This window comes from Pteronotus mesoamericanus, unplaced genomic scaffold (genome assembly GCF_021234165.1).
Source record: "Pteronotus mesoamericanus isolate MK-2021 breed Mesoamerican mustached bat unplaced genomic scaffold, CSHL_Meso_final scaffold_651, whole genome shotgun sequence".
NCBI lineage: Eukaryota > Metazoa > Chordata > Mammalia > Chiroptera > Mormoopidae > Pteronotus > Pteronotus mesoamericanus.
The window spans coordinates 5326558-5346161 of NW_026555325.1; the positions used below are offsets into that span (position 1 = coordinate 5326558).

Genomic DNA, 19604 nt, shown 5'->3' on the forward strand with positions numbered 1-19604 from the left:
TTTTGTTGAATATATTCCACTTACAGGTGGGATTATATGTCATTTGTCTTTCACCAACTGGCTTATTTCACTTAGCAAAATATTCTTCAGTTTCATGCAAGATGTCACAAAAGGTAGGAGTTCCTTCTTTCTTTCTTTCTTTTTTGAAAATGCAGATTGATTTTACTTATTTATTTTTTTAAATGTCAAGATCCATTACAAAATATTAAATAATTTAAATCCATTGGAAACTCTCAGCAATTAGAACAACATGGCACCAGTGCAGAAATAATCAAGTTAATCAATGAAATAAAATGAGCATTCCAGAAACAAATATATATATCTGTCTAACAATGCAATATATGATTGAATTGATATTTCAAATCAATGGGGAAAATAAGGCTTATTCAACAAATAAAGTGCATGGACGACTATTACTTGAAGTAAAAGAACTATAGAGCCCTATTTCACACATAATACAAAAAAATTTTCAGGTGTTAAAATTTCATAGTTAAAAATCCATATGTAAAATCTAAGGAGTTTTAGGAGAAAACACAAAATAATATTTTCTTATCCTGAAATAACATATTCAAACAAAGAATATATAAAGTAAAATATTGACAATGTGACTGTATTAAACATTTAAGACTGTATAGTAATATACATATAAAAAGTTAAAGGACAGGTAATAGAATAGGAAGGCATTTGCAACACATCTTAAAAAGGGTCAACAGGTTTCTGGGGTTTTTTTTTTAGGGAAAAATTCTACAAACATTTAATCAAAAAATGGATAGAGAACACCAAAGTGTCATTTAAAGCTTTGTAAAAATAATAGAAATAGACAAGGACTATACAAAAACATGTAAAGTTTCAATAAATAATAAAGTAATAATTAAAATACCACATTTTTGTCACAATCAGATTAATAAGTATTAAAATATTGATAATATCAAGTATTGGTAACTGTGAAAGGAACTGGGTATTCATAGACTCTCTTTCTTCATCTTCTTAGAGAAGTCCTATTAGCATATTTTGCAATGCTCATTTGGTGGAGGTGTTTTCTTTTAGCTTTCTTTTGTCTGGGAAACTCCTTATTTCTCCTTCCATTTCCATTGAGAGCCTTGCTGGGTAGAGCAGTCTTGGTTGTAGACCTTTGTTTTTCACTACTTGGAATATTTCCTGCCACTCCCTTCTGACTTGCAGTGTTTCTGTTAAGAAGTCAGTTGCTAGCCATTCCAGGGCTCTCTTATATGTTACTACCTTTTTATCCCTTGCTTCCTTTAGGAATCTTTGTTTTTCTTCGTTATTTGCCATTTGAATGATGATGTGTCTTGGAGTGGGCCTCATTGGGTTCCTCTTGAATGAAACCCTCTGTGCTTCCTGGACTTGTGTGACTTTTTCTCTCCTCCAATTAGGGAAGTTTTCCATCAGGACTTTTTCAAACAGGTTCTCTATCCCTTCGTCATCCTCTTCTTCTTCTGGTTTGCCTATTAATATGGATATTATTACATGTCAGGTTGTCCTACATTTTCCTAAACGACTCTTCGTGCTTTTTGAGTCTTTTTTTCATTTTCTTGCTCTTTTTGGGAGCTTTTTTCTACCTTGTCCTCCAGCTCACTGATTTCCTCCAGCTCGCTGAGTTCCTCCAGCACTCTGCTTCATCGAGCCTGCTTTTGATTCTTTCTACTGTGTTCTTCAATTCAGAAATTGTATTCTTCATTTCCTCTTGTCTCTTATTGATAGTTTCTATGTCCTTTTTCATGCTGATATAGTTTGCAGTCAGTTCCTCGTAGTTTCCCTGTAGTTTTTGGTAATTCTCTCTGAGCTCACTGAGCTCATTGAGCTTCCTTAAAACCATTGTTTAGAACTCAGTATTTGATAGTTTACTTGCTTCTGTTTCATTTAGATCTCTTTCTGGGGATTCCTCCTTTCCCTTGTACTGGTGGATGTTTCGTTGTCTTTCCATTATTTGCGAGACTTTTCTTTTTTGCTTCTCCTTCTTAAATTGATTTGTTTTGATTTCCTGACTTTGTGGTGTGAACTTTTATGGTAGGAAATCGCTTTTTTTTCTTTCTGGATCTGCCTCTGATGATGTCAGATGTTGACTGTGTCAGGCTTTAGGCAGTCTCTTTGTGACTTCCAAGAATCTACTGTCTGTGGCTGTCCCTTCAGCTGTTAATCTAGTCACTCTGCACTCAGCAGGCCAGCTTATACAGCACAGGGTGGGCAGAATCCCTCCTGGGGATGGGGTTATTGGGTCCTGTCCTGCTGCTGCTGCCCAAAGGAGTGGTCTGCCTGAGCCAGAGGGCTATGGCCATATGGTAGAGGAATCAGCACCATGATCTCGCCAGCTAATCTCTCCATTCTCTCCCCAAAGGCTCTGTCTTCAGTCACTCCTCAAGTGTCTCTAGCCCACTCTGCCCTCACCTTTGCCAGAGACCAGGGTAAGTGGCTACAAATAAAAATTTATGCGTTGGCCCTTTCATCGGCTCTTTGCATCTCCAGCCACCTGTCTCTGGCAGAAAGCAACCGATACTTTTCACAGCTGGCTGTTATCTGTATACTTTATGGACTCTGGTGCTGTAGGCTGGAGATCCCCGCATATGGTTTAGATCCTGTTCAACTCAGGGAGGAATCCAACTGGCTGTTTCAATATCCTTCTGGTGCTACCACCCATGGACACCCCACCCACCTTCTTGAGTCTCTACTGCACTCCTTACCAGTTAGGTTGTGTTAAAGCTGATTCTTCTGACTGTCCAAGGTTATAAGGCTCCTCTCTTGCTATTGTTCAGTTGTTTGTTCCAGGTGATGTCTCCATTATTTAGTTGTAATTCCAGTTTTGTCCTAGGAAGTGATCTGTGTGACTTCGACTCATTCCTCCACCATCTTGATTTTTCCTCTGTTTGTTAAAAGTTTTTAAATATGGCTCTCGAATTGATTCTGGGCTCAAAACCACAAGTGGCAGAGACATTGGGAAGCCTCTGTAAGTATTTCTTCTTGGGGATTATTAATGCCAATCTCTTAGGAATAAATGTAGAAATGGGATAATGCACAGCATAGAATTAGGAAAATAATAAGAATTAAATATATTCAAAAGGATTCAAATGAAGAGTAGAAAAAATAACATGTATATATATCCATTCCCCCCCGAAACTTCACATAAAAATCACTAAATGACATGAAAGATATTTTTTAAAGTAATAAGCCCTAAGCAAAATGAAAATTGGAGAAGATATAAATGGTGAAAGATAGATATAAAAGTTCTCAAGTAGTTAGTTACTTATCAGATCCCATAACTCTAAATGGTATCGCAGAGATGAGTAAACTCAACCTACCAAACCTATGAATTCATAGCAATGGATACTTGTGAAAGTGGATATAAACTCTGTGCTATTAATAGAAGTATTGGTGACAGGTCTATGAAGAAGGCAGTAAAATCTCCATATTGTCTCCACACTTTACATCAAAAGGCCCTCGATATAGAATTTTTTAATATTGTTTCCCGAGAGGGTATAACATAAATATGAGGATACTCCTTTTCTTCCAGATAGTGCCTAGAAGAATTTAACCAGAATACTCCTACTAGCTCAAGAGAAAAGATCTAGAGCTACTTCCATTGAGACTTCAGTGAAGACAAAAATGTCCCACCAGACCTCTCATATTGGACAAGCACCCTCTTATCTCCTGCCTACCTGCTATATCTACAGAACTTTCAATCAGCTGTTTAGTACCCCATCTTTCACATGAGTGAATGGAGCCTCAGACATGAAAACTTTTAACAAAAAAAGAGTTTAAATATGAAATTTAAATATGAAAGACAAAAGCAACTTAAAATAAATAGAAACTATACTGAGAGACACAAAAAGTTCAAAGAATATTATTTATACTTTCAGAAAGATAAGAGAACTAATGCATCCATGAAATAAGAATAAAGTGATATAAAAAAGAATGCTCAGGAAAAAAACTAAAAATTAGGGGGGAAGTCACAACAGAAATGAAAAAAAATCAATGGAAGAGCTGAAAAATCAAGGTAAAAGAGAAAAGAAACAAAGTTAAATAAGTAAAAGAACTGACTGAGTTTCTTAAAAATGGATAAAAATAATCCCATTGTAGGGATATCATTATGAAATTTCAGAACACAGGTGACTAAGATTCCTCCAAATTCAAATACTATATGATTTCACCTATAATTGGAACCTAATCAACAAAACAAGCAAGAAAAATATAACCAGCAACACTGAAAGAAAAAACAAACTGAGAGTAATGAGAAGGAAGAAGGGAGTGGGGTAATGCGGAAAAAAAGGGGAAGGGTCGAATCAAGGAACTTATATAAAGGACCCATGGACACAGACCAAATGGGGAAGGAATCAAGGTGGAAGGTGCGGGTGGGGTGGCAGGGGAAAGTGGTAGCAGGAAAATGGAGACAAATGTATTTGAACAATAAAAAAAAAAGATTTTTTCTCAACAACAATAACAACAACAAAAAGATTCCTAGAAATTCTGGTGAGTTGAGGGAGGAAGTTTTATAATAGTTTCCAAAATCTTATAAACAGCAAAATTTCAAGCTAGAAAACCCTGGAATAATAAAATACAATTATTTGCAAATTAGAATTCTATACCCAGCCACACAATCAAGTATGGGGCTAGATTAAAGACATTTTATGCATGTAAGAATTAAAATATTTTATTAATCAGGCATCCTCTTTTCAGAAACTATCATAAAACCATGGAATAATCTTTGAGAAAATAATATATGTGGTACAGAAACTTGTATAAGAAGGTGCAATGGTATAGTAAGTCAAATAGAATCCTTAGGATAATGATAAAAGTTATATCAAGAATATGTGTCTAGCCAAAATATTGATATAATACTTTAGAATAATAAGAGCATTAGAAATGGGAATAGAAAGTCAATAGACAATGCCTGAAGTCAAGGTATAACACCTAATAGTGAAGATCCAGGAATTATTATTCCTGGTATATTATTTACACATAAAACCAAATAAAAAAGTCAATAAAATAGTTAAAAGTAGTGTCTATAATAAAAGAGTATAGGGTATGCCTGCCAATTTTAAGCAAGTTTTTTAGAATTTTATGACTCTATAAAATGCGTATAAATGGTAAACTTATTTCTAGTTGCGGTTGTAACAAATGACCACAAATTTGGCAATTTAAAACAACACAAATTTATTACCTTACAGTTATAGAGGTCAGAAATCCAAAATCTGTATCACTGGGCTAAAACTGAACTTGAATTTCTTCTGGAGGAAGCTGTGGAAAAATATCTGCTTCTTTGATTTTGTCAGCCTCATAAGGCCACCTATATTACTTGTCCTCTTCTTCCTGGTCCTAAGTACTTTACTCCAACCTCTCATCCATTCCTCTTTCTGCTCTCTGTAACTCTAATCTTTCTGTGTCTATTATAAAAGGACATTTGTCACATTGTGCCTGTCAGATAATATTTTCATCTCAAAATATAAATTAATAATGATGAGCTTGATACATCCATATTCATTTTTCTTTACTGATAAATAAAGAATGAAGTTAAAAATAATTAGCACACATTGTGTTTTGGAATTCAATACAAAAATTAATTCAGCAAACTTTCTGCATTGTGACTTTGTCAAAACAGCCATAAAACATCCACAATGGCTACTTCAGACCGAGTTAAGATTCCTAGAACTTTGCAGTTAAACCTGCTGGTTATAAACTGGAATAGCTTTTGGCTAGGCACTGTGGTAAGCATTCTATTGTCATAGTTTTCATTAATTCTCAATAAACAGTTTGATACTAACATTTTCTCTAATTTTCAATTGAAGCGTTTATAGATTGAATATAACAGTGAACATAACCCGTACTTAAATCCAAGTATCATTTATTCAAAAATCCACATTTTTAATCTTAACAAAACATTAATTTACCAAATTATTTAGGTGTCAATGAACATAATAATTATGAGGAATGAATAATGTGACCCTGATCTTGATATCACCAAAATGAGTATAACAAATATCTAAAAACCTGATTTTGTGACAGCAAAGGGAAAGAAAAGATATAGATGTCATATTTAAATGTTTAAACATGATTTTTATTACTTAACAGAAAAAAATACAAAACAAAAACTGAGTCCCACAGTAGTGCATAAGATACTATTGATTTTATGGAACTTAAATGGCAATGCTGAATCAAATGATTATCTCTTGTTTACTGTATGTGTAAAGCTAAGCCACATAGGATATAAATATTGAGAAAACATGGCTCTATAAAATTTATATATATATGTATATGTATACACGTATATATATATATATATATACACACACACACATATATATATATATAAGGATTATTAAATAAAAGTGTTACCTTATTCATGATGGTTACCAAAAAGATTTATTTGGCCTATGGCTCATATTTTCAATGTTAACAATTTTTGCCAGTATTATTATATATAAGCAGCATTACTTCTGACTTTCCAAATGAAGAGTATTAAAGAAATGCTGAATAATATATATCCATAATATTCATCATATGGTAAATTCACCATAAATATGTGGTGAACAAATAAAGGGCAAAGAAAGATTCAATATATAAATATTATTTATTAATTTATTTGCACTTAAAGTCAAGGGTAACAACTCATGTTAATAAAAATATTTTCAGTGAGATAAAACACTAATATTTTCAAGAACCAATGCATTGTAATTTATATGAATTTCTAAACCTGATGTAAAGTACTTTTGCTAAAGAGGTGAGTTCAAGTAAAAATATACTGTTACTTATGAAGTGGTAGAGTCTTTAATATTTTATTTCAAATGAGACTAAGCAGACTCTGGTCTTAGTAAGTACTAAAAGAATATTTGAGAAATTGAATTAAATAAGGCAAGAATAAAAACGATAATTTAACATTAGAGTCTATAGGGAGGTGATAACTTCAGACTGCAATATTCTCTTGTACAAAATTATTATATTACTTGACAATTGTAATTTAGTTTCCTCAGTCAATGATAAGAAAATCTTAAGTTCAGGCAAAGCTCATCTTTTGTTAAGATGATTCAAATCCAGACATAAAATTCATTTCTCATTTGACTACCAAAACAGTCACTATTGCAAGAAAATCAATAGTAAAGAAATAAGAAGCACTTACTGTGTATTCATCAAGTAAGGTAAACAAACAGTCATATTGATTCAGTTCATTTGGTATGTCCAAGACATTTTGTGCACAGGGAAACAAGAATGGCATATGGAGCTATAAAGATAAACCATATTCTGAAGTCTCTTTATTTTAAGATGCCATCTGTTGCCAGATGTTTGTAAAGTATAAAAATGTTGCCTTAATATTGTTTCAGAAAATTTTAATAACCTGATGTGTCAGCAAAAGTCAACAATCTAGTCTTATGCCTATTGGTCAGAGTGACAAAAATGGCAATTCTGACCATTTACTCCATGAAACCTTTGTAGTCATCCTGGTTAGCAAAGACTTCATTTTACTCTAGGTGCCTGCAAAATCCTGTTTACACTCATATCACAGTTGTGGCCTACTAACTTGTAGTTATTTCTGCTACAAAATTTTCTCTGCTATCTTCTAATTCCATGAGGGCAAGAATCTTGATTTTCAGGGAACATTACTTTGGTGACTATTTCCCGACTACTTACTATGTCCCAGCTACTCTGCAGCCAGGGTTCAGACTGCCTGAAAGGAAACTGTGACAACAGTCAGTGCAGTGCTCTGCCAGCTGAAAATGGTCGGGGTTGGAGATCAACTGATGCAAAAGGTACAATGTCTCCTCTCATACATCTCCCACAGCCGAGGCAAGGCACTATTTCAGTTAGAAATTAACATAACAAAACTAGTTGTTAATTAGGTGTAGAAACGTTGGAAGAAACACTAATCTCTGGTGTGTGTGTGTGTGTGTGTGTATCATCTTAAGTGTGAACACAAATTAACCAAGTATGAGAAGCAGTATAGAATATTGGGTAATAGCAGGGTCATAGAGCCTTGAGACTGGAGCCATGAGACATAGATGGATTCAACTCAGCCCCTCCCTCATTGTTCACCGCATACAAGCTGTGTCCTTAGGAAAATTATTTACCTTTCTTTGCCTTAGTTTCCTCTTTTAGGAATATGGTTTCATTTCTTCACTACTGAATAATTACTAATCTTCTCATTTTTCTGCCTTAAGTTTAGTATAAATCCGAGAGGGTAGTGTAATTCAATGAGTTAATAGGTAGTTTTTAGAACAATGCCTAGAATTTAGTAAGCACTCAATTAGCATAAACCATTATGAGCTTTTGCCCTCATTTTCCTTAACTGACTCATTTTCTTTAAAGTTACATCCTTATAAATTAGTATAATCTGGCTGGCATGCAAAATAACCACTATAGTATACAAACATTTTGAAGAACATATGTGATCCTCCCCTGAAACTTTCAAATACTGTGAATAAACACAGTCGAGGGTCCTTAAGGGAGGGACTTCTGTGGATGAAGAGGACTTAGGGCCCCACAGTTCTTCAATGATCTCTCAGTGTTTATTGAACATACACACTCAATGAATATGTGTTCTAGACACTGTAGGAGTTTTTCTTGGGATAGCATGATAGAAAGTACTCATGGTACATTAATAGAATATGCTTATATGAGTAGCAGAAAAAGTGGGGATGGAGATAAAAAAAACAATAGTAAGTGATATGTTCAAGATGACAGAATCAAGGCCAATTTATAGAAGCACTTAATTTTCCAAATATCTAAATACCCTCTGTCCACCACCTTTAAACACTGAGAACTGCTGACAACTTATTTAGTTAAGTGCCCACATGGAAACAATACTAAATCAAAACTGAAAAAAAATGAAATGAACAAGCAGAAAAGAAACAGACTCATAGATACCTAGAATGTTTTGACATTTGCCAGATGGGAGAGGGCTTGAGGAACAGAGCACAAAAGAATCAAAAGTGTTATTGAAAATTGTGGGGAGATTGATAAGTGTATGAAGGTATGAGTAATAATGCTGTCCTTTCCAAGAAAGATTATATGAAAGGGAAGGAAAGGAAGAACCGTCAGGTTCAAAGTGCCTAAGGAAATGGAGAGGAACAGCGGTGTGTCGTTGAAGGAGAATGTTGGTTAATACTTAGCTTTGTCAACATGTCAATAACAACAAATTATATACTGCAAATTCTACTTGGTAGAAATCTTAAAAAGTTAACAAGCTTTGAAGCAGCAGACATTAATTTGAACATAACATGAAGTATTTTGAGAATGCTATTCTATAAGAGTTACAATCTAAGCCATCTACTAATATACTGTTATAGTAAGCGTTGTAAATAAGGCTAACTATAATTTTTTTGAAATACAATCTATCTTTATGCCACTTTTAAAACTATATAAATGAAATTTAATTAAGAAAGAAACTGTACCAGGAAGCATATTACATAATGGTTTGTTTTAGTATAAATTCTTTTAACATTCTCTCTTTATCCCTTCCTTCCGCCCTCTCTCTGAGAATTTTTAACCAGATATAGTACAGTGTAAAACTCAGAACAGCAAGTTGAATATCTATGTAATGCTTCTTAATTTCTGATAAACTTTGTTTATTCTTGCAGTAGAAACCTAAGAAAACTGAACACATTTTAACAGGTATATGAAACTGAAATACCTAGCCCCTTCAAACAGTAACAGGCAAATTTACTGTTATAAATTATAACCATTCTTTAACCTTGGATTTACTTGTGCCCTTGCCTATTTCCACAGGTGCCTTTACTGTTTTCTTAAGAATTTTGAATTCATCAAACAGCCCCTCAAAGTCCTATTTATAATTCATAGTGCATTGATTTCATCTGCTGAATTTGTGCCATAAATCTCTCAAAAGAAAAGTCCTAATATGTATACTTTCTTTTATTACTTCCTATGAAAAATGCCTCTTCTAACACTACATCACAGATTTTTTTTCTTAGTTGCCATTTACAACTTCATCTTTCAAGTCAAAACTACAAAAATGTTTTTTACTCACATTGATTATATAAAAATATGAGGTAATTAAAGTGGCTTAATAGCAGCTAATCATGAGGGACTTGTTAGAAAAATTTAGCATTATTTGAGCTAAACCTGAAAATTTATATACTCATGGAGGTGACAGAATCAATTCAGTGTCATTAAATCCACTAACCCATCTATGGTTTTGTCATTTCTTTTCCCCGCTAGATAATTTCTATCTCATTTTATTTCTTCAGTGCCAAATATAGATTGATGTATAGGTCATGTATAAAGCCAGACAGCAGGTAATATTGTCATACCTCACTACTGGTTATCAAGAAACATTAAATAATAAATAAAGCAAAAAAAAGTGATTTTCAAAAAGTCAAGTCAAACTTTAAAGTATTATTTAGGAGGTTGTAGTGATACACTAATAATCACTTACACAACTGTGTTGATTACAGAAGTTGGAACTTCCTCCTCTTTGTATATATGTGCAGCCCCTTTGCAGGCCTTCCCATCAATGTGAGTCCATTTCTTCATTCCCTGAATCTGGACTCGGCCATGTAATTTGCTTTGACCCATGAGACATTAGTAAAAATGGCTTGTAAAATGTTTTCATATTGGAGGTAGTTCTCTCTTAGGACCCTGAGGCCATGCCAAGGTAGCCCGTTGCGTAAGAAGAGATTTGATGACCAGTAACCCAGTACAGAGGCTGCCTCTTGCCAAGCACGTCAGGAAGGTCATCCTTGACAACTAGCTTTGACCTGTCAGCCGGCTAGAGATGTGAGGAGCTGTCACAGACCAGGAGAGCCACCTAGCCAACTCAGAAAACAGTGGGATAAATAAGCAGTTGTTGTTTCAAGACATTGAATTCAGGGATGCTTTATTATGAAATTAAAGCTGATTGAATTCTAGACTAGGCATTAAAAGTATATATGCAATTAACTTTAAACTGACATTTAATATAGAAATGGCTCTAATCAGGGATTAGTAATCTTATTATCCCCACCCTCACTTACCTAGTGAGACCTTACTTGGCAGTAATCCAATATTAGGGCATTAATTCATATCTGAATTACTATCTGCCCCCAAGTTTACCTAACATCACTATAATTGCTCTATCCAATAAGAGATGCTTCACCTTGCCAGGCTCTTGTCTATCCTTCTCTCCATTTTTAATCAGACTCACTAACTATAATGATTATAGAGCCCTCCATATGTTTTCAGTGAAGTTTAAGTTTTATAATAAACATTGGCCCTAGCTCTCTTCAACATGGGCATGATCTAGCAGTTTTTGATTTTGCAAACATAAGTATTATCAGATCCTGTAACATGACATCTGGGGCAGTCTCATAAGCCTGAACACTTCTACAGAAAACTTTTCAGCCTCCTGTCTCATTAAGGTTGTAATTAGCATGGGAATCCTAATACTAGTCCACATTGCCTTCTATTTCTTCTTTTGGTGTTGTTATTCAGACACATACATGAAGATGGGCAACTCTAAGTCTCTGAATAATTCTAATACTGATAACTGAAGAATCTTGAGTTATCCTTGTTAATTCTGTGACTCCAAGTCCTAGACCACACCTCATAGTGACCTTGGAGAACTTCAGTAGAATGTTCCACACTTGACACAGAGTTCTGTTTTCCTTTTATTTTTATTTTGTTTAGATTCCACATACAACATTTGTCTTTCTCTGTCTGACATATTTTAATTGACTTAATGCCTTTAAGATCCCATGTCTCAAATGGCAGAATTTCATTTTTTTTAAAGTGGTTGATAATACAATTTCCTTATCCATTCATTCATCAATGAACACTTAGGTTGTTTACATATCTTGTCTATAATTAGGCTGCAAAACATAGGATGCATATATTTTTACAAATCTGTGTTCTCATTTCCTTAAGATAATACCAAGAAATGGAATTGCAGATGGCACTGTAGTTCTATTTTTTATTTTGGGAGCAACATCTATACTGTTTTCCATAGTGACTGCACCAATTTATATTCCTATCATCAGTGCACAAGGGTTCCCTTTTCTCCATCCCTTGCCAACATTCATTATTTATTTTTTCTTTTGCCAAGAACTTCAGAATTTATTAACATATGCTATTTCTTGTCTTTTTTTTATAATAGCCATCATAATAGGTGTGCGGTGATATCTTACAGTGCTTTGTATTTGTATTTCCCTAATGATTAAAGATCTTGAGCATCTTTTCACCTATGACTTGGCCATCTGCATATCTTTGTAATTCGATTATTTGGATATTTTTTAATTTAATTTTTTTTTGTAATTTAGTTGTATGAGTTCTTTATACACTTTAGATATTAACCCTTTATCAGATACATGATTTGCAATTACTTTTTCCCATTTAGCAGGTTGCTCTTTTCTTTTGTTGATGGTTTTCTTTTCTGTGCAGAGCCTTTTGGAGTTGAGATAGTCCCACTTGTTTATTTTTGCTTTGGTTTCCCTTGCCATTGGAGTCAGAATCAAAAAGTCATCACCAAGACATATGTCAAGATGTTTACCACCTATGTTTTCTTCTAGGAGCTTTATGGTTTTAGGGCTTATATTTAAGTCTTTACTCTACTTTGAGTTAATTTTTGCATATGATGTAAGACAGTGATCTAGTTTTACTGTTTTGCATGTGACTGTCCAGTTTTTCCAACATTATTTATTGAAGAAACTGTCCTTTCCCTCTGTTTTTTCATGGCTCCTTTGTCATACGTTAATTGACCATAACTGCATGGGTTGATTTTGGGCTCTCTATTCTATTGATCACTGTTTCTGTTTTATCTTTGAAATCCTCATCCAAGAACATGCTTATTGATTTTAGAGAGAGAGAGGAAGAAAGAAAAAGAGAGAAACATTGATGTGAGAGAGAAACGGCATTGGTTGCCTCCCATATATTCCCTGACTAGGGATCAAATATGCTACTTAGGTATGTTACTCGACTAAGGGTTGAACCCACAACCTCTTGATGTATGGGATGATGCTCCAGCCATGTGAGCCACTTGACCAAGGGCATCATTCATCATGCATCATGTTTATGTTTTTATGCCAACAATATACTGTATTTTTTTGGCATAATGTTCCTCACAAATTTTCCTACTTCTCATATTAAGTAGCCTCTGCCTGTGGTTCCAGTGTCTCTTCTTCAGGTATGTCATTGCCTGAAGACCAAATCCCTGGATTTGGTCTTGTTGGGTGATGTGGGGTAAGAGGCTTTAGAACAATCATGCCTGTGAAGGGGATCAGAATATGCCATTCCAAAATATTCCACCTTGCCATATGGATTATTCTGAGCTAAAAACACTGAGAAACGGCAAAAATATGAGAAGCTCTCTACCCTACCCCTATCTACCCAAAAACAGGGCACAAATTTCCCTTAGTGAAGATGTCACCTCTCTCATACCAGGAAGGAAAAGATGATCACTATCACCAGAGGTTAAGAAAGCACTGAAAATGAGTATCCCTAAACCACACTTACCAAATTAATACAGGAGAGCTATATAAATTAACTTAAGGCAACGTTAAGTCAGGGTCCTTTTACATGATGCCTGACACTGAACTCAATTGACAGATCCAAGCAGACCACCAAAAGCCACCAAAGAAAATCTCCTGCAAAGGCTGATTAATAGCTACTTACCCATATATTATAGTTAACCCATCCAATGAAAAGAAAACAGAAGGACACAAAATATACCTTGTAAAGGTTAATCTCAAACATTTTTCCCATTCTCTATTACCTGTACCATCAATTTCAAACAGAAACTACAGATATAACAAACTGTAGAAATGATCCATGAAAGAAAGACAAATATAATCTCACCTATAAGTGGAACCTAATCAACAAAACAAACAAGCAAGCAAAATATAAGCAGAGGCATTGAAATAAAGAACAAACTGACAGTAACCAGAGGGAGGGGGGAAGAGGGATAACAGGGGAAAGAAGGAGAGGGGTCATCAAGGAACACATATAAAGGACCCGTGGACAAAGCCAAAGAGAGGAAGGATTGAGGGTGGGGAAGGTAGGGGTGGGTGGGGTGGAGGAAAGTGGGGGGTGGAAATGGAGACAACTGCACTTGAACAACAATAATAAAAGAAACTACAGATGTAAGCTCAACCTCTAGAGATGGTTGGGACTAACCTTCCTTCTCTTGTGAGGAGAGTTTACTGCTCTGTGTAGTGGCTTTCTTGCATATCCTCTCTGCTCAACCAAACCTGCCTTTCCACTTCAACTTCTTGTCTGCCTCATGTCTTGAATTCTTTCTTACATGAAGCCAAAAACCATCCTGGCTCAGAACTCAGGACCTCACTAGAGACTTACCTCATAGTATCAAAATAACACTTATCTTCCATTAGTTTCCCAATAAATTTACTTTCCCACAATTTGCTGCTTCTAGAAGCCTAAACTCCTGCCATTTGTTTATCTGTGTCTCTGAAATTTATCATCTTTTGGTAAAATGGCATATAGGTCCCTGGAACTAACTGTTTCTCTGGACCTTCACCTTTTTTTTTTCCTACAAGAGCTTCCCTATACATGTAAAACTTAAAATTAAACATTATGCACATCTTTTCTCCTCTTGTCATTATTTGTCAGTTTAATTCAAACTTCACCAACCAAAACTTGAGGGTAGAGTAAAATTTGTTTCCTCTCTAACCTTTGCAACATGCTATCTTCTGTGAGATACTCCTCACTTTATTTATGTATATAAATAAAATGTTGAATTCGTGGAAGACATATTGACCACTACTCTACAGCCCACAGATGAAAAATGGGAGATTCCATGTCTCTTTTTCGTCACACTAATCATGACTCACTCGACCCTGTTCTCCATAATCAATGACTATGTTACCCTCTCTCTTGCATAAAAATTATCCCTTGCTTCATCACTGCTGACTTCCTGGGCACAACTTTCATCCTGTATTTTAATCCTTTTCTTATCCTAGTAATTTCCATATCTAATAAAAACAATGTTCCATTATTGCTTTCCAATAATTGCAATTATCTAAATAGTTAATCCAAAAATTGCTTTAGTTAATACATGTGCAGTAACTAAAAATCATTTCTTTATTTTGTGAAATCTAAAAAATGTTAATAGCTAAAATTTTTACATTTTAGGAATCAATGTTTACATGATGTATAATAGACAAATTAAAAATAATACATTTTAAAAGGTAACATTTTTAACTTTGAAATTGCAAAAAATAAAAATTAACATAATCAAATGTATTTTTGGCATTCAAAAGAATATGGAACTAGACAACATAAAGGAAAAGAAAAAGACATTTCTAATGAAATATAATTTAAAAGCAAGGCATTGCCAGTAATAGTCTTGATAAGTAACCTGAAAACATTATAAAACTATTAATTAACACTTTTGGATTCTAACACAAATATGGGAATTATATCTTATTATAATTTATTAAAAATATCAAGCCAGATATGTAAAAAAATTTAATAATGCCCATGATTAAAAAAAAGAGAGGAAGACAGGAGACTACTACCATATCACTCGACATGTGCTGTTAGCGTAATTTAAATTCTGAATATATATACATACACACATATGATTTGACAAATTAAATTATTAACATCTGTTTTAATACTTACAAGTGATTACCTTTAGTCTTTTTTATACACTTTCTGAAATGCTTTAGATTTATAGGAAATTAGAGGGGCTAATATAATGATTAAACAAATCTGAAAACTTTGTTATAAATGTTTCAGATTTTTAAAAACCAATATATTATAAGTACGGTTGGAACTATATAATACTCTCAATACCATTTCTCTTTTTTACTCCCAAGATAAAGCAAAATGTTGATTCTGTGTAAAATTTTTAAATGCTATTTACTTTTGATTTAGGCTTTTTATTTTTAGCTAAATTTTAAAGCAGTACAATTTCCTTCTATCTTTAATGTTAACATCTCACATAAGCATTATGTAACTATCAAAAAATATTAGTAAGCTTTTAAAATATCACTACATAAGTTTCCTACAATACATAACAATGTTTAGAATATTTTTCTCTGTTACATATCATATCAAACTGTAATATAATTTTATAATTTTTGTTGCATGGCATTGTTTTGTTTTAGTAAAGCTGTATTTATGATAACTGTGTGGACATACAGTGTAGGGCAAAAGTTGTTTTACAGTTGTTTATATGAAAATAATAAAATAACTAATAAATAATAATAAAAGAATAAACTCTTTGTTTTATGTACTCACACTGTAAAGCTACTTTTGCCTTTCCCTGCACATAGCACTAGTTTTTTTGTTGCTTTGTAACTGTATTTAAATATGTCCTTGCTTATTTTTATGTATTTTTTCTTTTATTGATTCCAAAGAGAGGGGAACGGAGGGAGAAAGAGCGGAGGAGAAACATCGGTGTGAGAGAGAAACATGAATCAGTTGCCTCTTGCACACACCTCAACTGGGGTTAGATCCCACAACCAGATATGTGCCCTGGCCAGGATGAACCCACAGCTTTTCAGTAGGCAGGATGATGCCTAACCAACTGAGCCACATCTTCCAGGGCTAAAATATGCTATTGTTTTCTTTAAAAGTAGAAATACTTAAGTTGACTTTAAAAGTGGAATTGCTGGATGAAAGAATATATATCTTTCCAACATTTGAAAATATTGTGAAATGGCACTCTCCTAAGTGTCTGTACAAAATGGTCATTCCCATCAATAGTATATGAAAGTTTTGATTTCTCCAAATTATCAAACTTTAAAAAATTGTTAAATTTAAATACAGAGAATAGCATCTTATTGTTTAATTAGAATTTTTTTTAATGATTGATGAGGTTGAATATACTCTAATATCATTACGTTTTCTGGGAATTGTATTTTGTCATAACCTACCCATATTTATACTAATGTCTTTTCAGTGGTATATTATGATATCTAGTTGAAATTATTTTTGTTTTTAGTTAATAATGTAATATACCAAACATTCTTGAATTGTATACTTTTAATGGGTGAATTGTATGGTATGTAAAATATACCTTAATAGAACTTCTTATCTTGGCAGACCTACTTCTGCAAATTAGACTCCTCTGATTCCAGCTTCATCTAACACCAATTCATACTACACACACATGTTTTAATCATACCAAATGATATGTGACTCTTATCTACCATGTGTTTTTTCATGTTTCTATGCTAAATTTTTTTTTAGCTTTCAAACTAGAAGAGTAGTTTGCAATCTTTTTGATCTGAGGTGTTTTGCACTCTAAAAAAGTATCAAGTACTCCAAAGATATTTTGTGTATGTGAGTTATGTTTACAGCTATTTGCCATATTAGAATTTAAACAGAAATGTTTGTTTTTAAAATGTATTAATTTATTTTAAAATAACAAAACATATTGATTGAAATAATATCTAAGATAATAGATGTATTTTTAAATGAAAAGAAAGCATTGTCTTATAATTTTTACAAATTTGTTTAAAATCTAGGTTACTAGAAGAGAGCTGGATTCTCACATCTACATCTTTATCCTCATGTGTTGTTTTAGTTGACGTATGTGAAGAAAATTCAGCCTCACACATCTATGAAGTTGAAAAAGGATATTCGTTCATAATATACCAACACATGATAAGTGGTAGTTACTTAAAGATTAGCTTAAGAGTGGTATCAGAAAACACAGTGATGAGCTTTTACATTAAAATGCATTGGTCTATCATGAACTTTGAATGAATGGATCATTGAACCATACATGATATTTTCATGTCTTTTGGAAAATATTTATTTCCCGAGTTATGAATACCTTTCACATGCAGACATTTTACATTATGCAATACCCCAAAATTCACATTAGTAGTTATTAGCACTTATCTAATCAGAAAAGCCTTTTAAGTCTAGGGAAGATGTCAAGTCTACTATGGTGGATACAAGTTTTACACACTTATAATTTTAACTCAAAGCTTAACTTTTAATATTTGCAATAAATGTTGTAGGTCATTTTCCTTGTGACATATTCATTGTATCCATTTTTAGAAAATGTCTACCACACACTTAGGGATGAAGAACTATAGTTTGTTCCTCATTCTTTCAAGTAAAAAGTGGTTCCTTAAGAGATGTTTAAACTCAAATAATCACACCAATATATGGTTTCCTTCAGGTAAATATTGTACTTTAAAATGCAGAAGTTCATTATGTGCATTTCATCATACAGAATATTAAAAAAAAGTGTACTAAAGGATCAAGTTATGATAAAATTATTTTTAATCTTTCTTCAAAGATATACTTAAGTGAAATTGTCTCTTTCTTTTCTGCTATTAAGTGGCAGTGAAAAATTACAATGACTATTTTGATTCGTGCTGAGGTACCAGCAAGTCAGACACCATTGCTCATGTACCATCAGGGCAGATGTCAACACATCTTTAAAAAGAGGAACAACAGCTTTAAAAAGGGGAACATCCAGTGTTATTATGAAAATAGTTCTGATCTCTCAGATTCCTTGAACATGCATAGGGGATACCCAGGGAACCACACATCTAGAATTATTCTTCCTTCTCTTCTCCTCCTCCACCAGGTCCAATCAACTATCTTTTCAGTTTTCTTAACTCAGAGCTTAGTGGACTCCCCTACACTTCCTTAAGCAGATTGTTTTTTTCTCTAGGCCTTTGGTATCTTGTGGATTCTATTAAATTTCAATGTTATTGATTTGTAGTTTTCGTCTTAAACTGTGGCCTCTAAAATCTATAAACTTATATTCATTTTTACCTTTCAGGGTACCTGACAAAAACTTTGGAGCATAGCAAATGAATGCATTAATTAATGTATTATGCATATAATACGAGCACTTCTAACTTTTAATTGCATCAATCTAGGAAAATGGAGGACCAAAGCATTTTATAATGTAAACTTCATAGAGATATCCCCAAAGAATCAGCAAATCTCACATAAGTCTGAACTCTGTGATCCATACAGTTATAGCTGTGTTTCCACACACACAAAACACATACCACATGCACACACAGAAAATTCAGCATGATGTTCACTAAAATATACAACTTGGTATAAAATTATCAATAAGTATGGTAACCTAGAGAATTAAAAAAACAGGCATGTATGTATATTTGTAAAGTAAATAAGTTTGTAAAGTGTACACTCGAACCCATTTGGAAAAGTTGAGTAGGATTTGAACAAGCAAAAAGGATTGTGAAGGATGTTAAATATTGAAAGAACAAAATAAACAGTTGCAGATATAGCATGGGATACACGGTATCAAGATTGATTTAATATATATATTCTAATATGAGTAAACATACAATTAGATGCTGGAGCTCACTGGTTATCAGGTAAAAAATGTATGTTAAAATGTTTACCTTTTTATGTACTAGATCAACATAACAGAAAAATTACAAAATCATTGTTACCAAATGTATGGGAAAATAAGCCTTTTATAGACAATTGATAAAAACATAAAATGATGTGGTCTTTTTAGAAATTTGATCAGCTATAAAAATAAAGTATCACTTAGAATTTCCATTCCTAGTATTATATGCTAGAAAAACATCATGCTTGTTAATAAATATACTTATATGAGCAAATGTACATTGTGACATTGTGGGTAATGATAAGACACCAGAAACAAGCTACATGTTTATCAATAAAAAAAATCATTAAGA

At 33.3% G+C, this 19604-nt stretch overlaps 1 protein-coding gene across 1 annotated transcript in view; it reads right to left on the reverse strand.

Annotated features, from left to right (window-relative positions):
- Positions 1–19604, reverse strand: part of LRP1B (LDL receptor related protein 1B) — a 1772547-nt gene that overhangs the window by 402296 nt on the left and 1350647 nt on the right. The gene's annotated exons all lie outside the window — the stretch shown is intronic.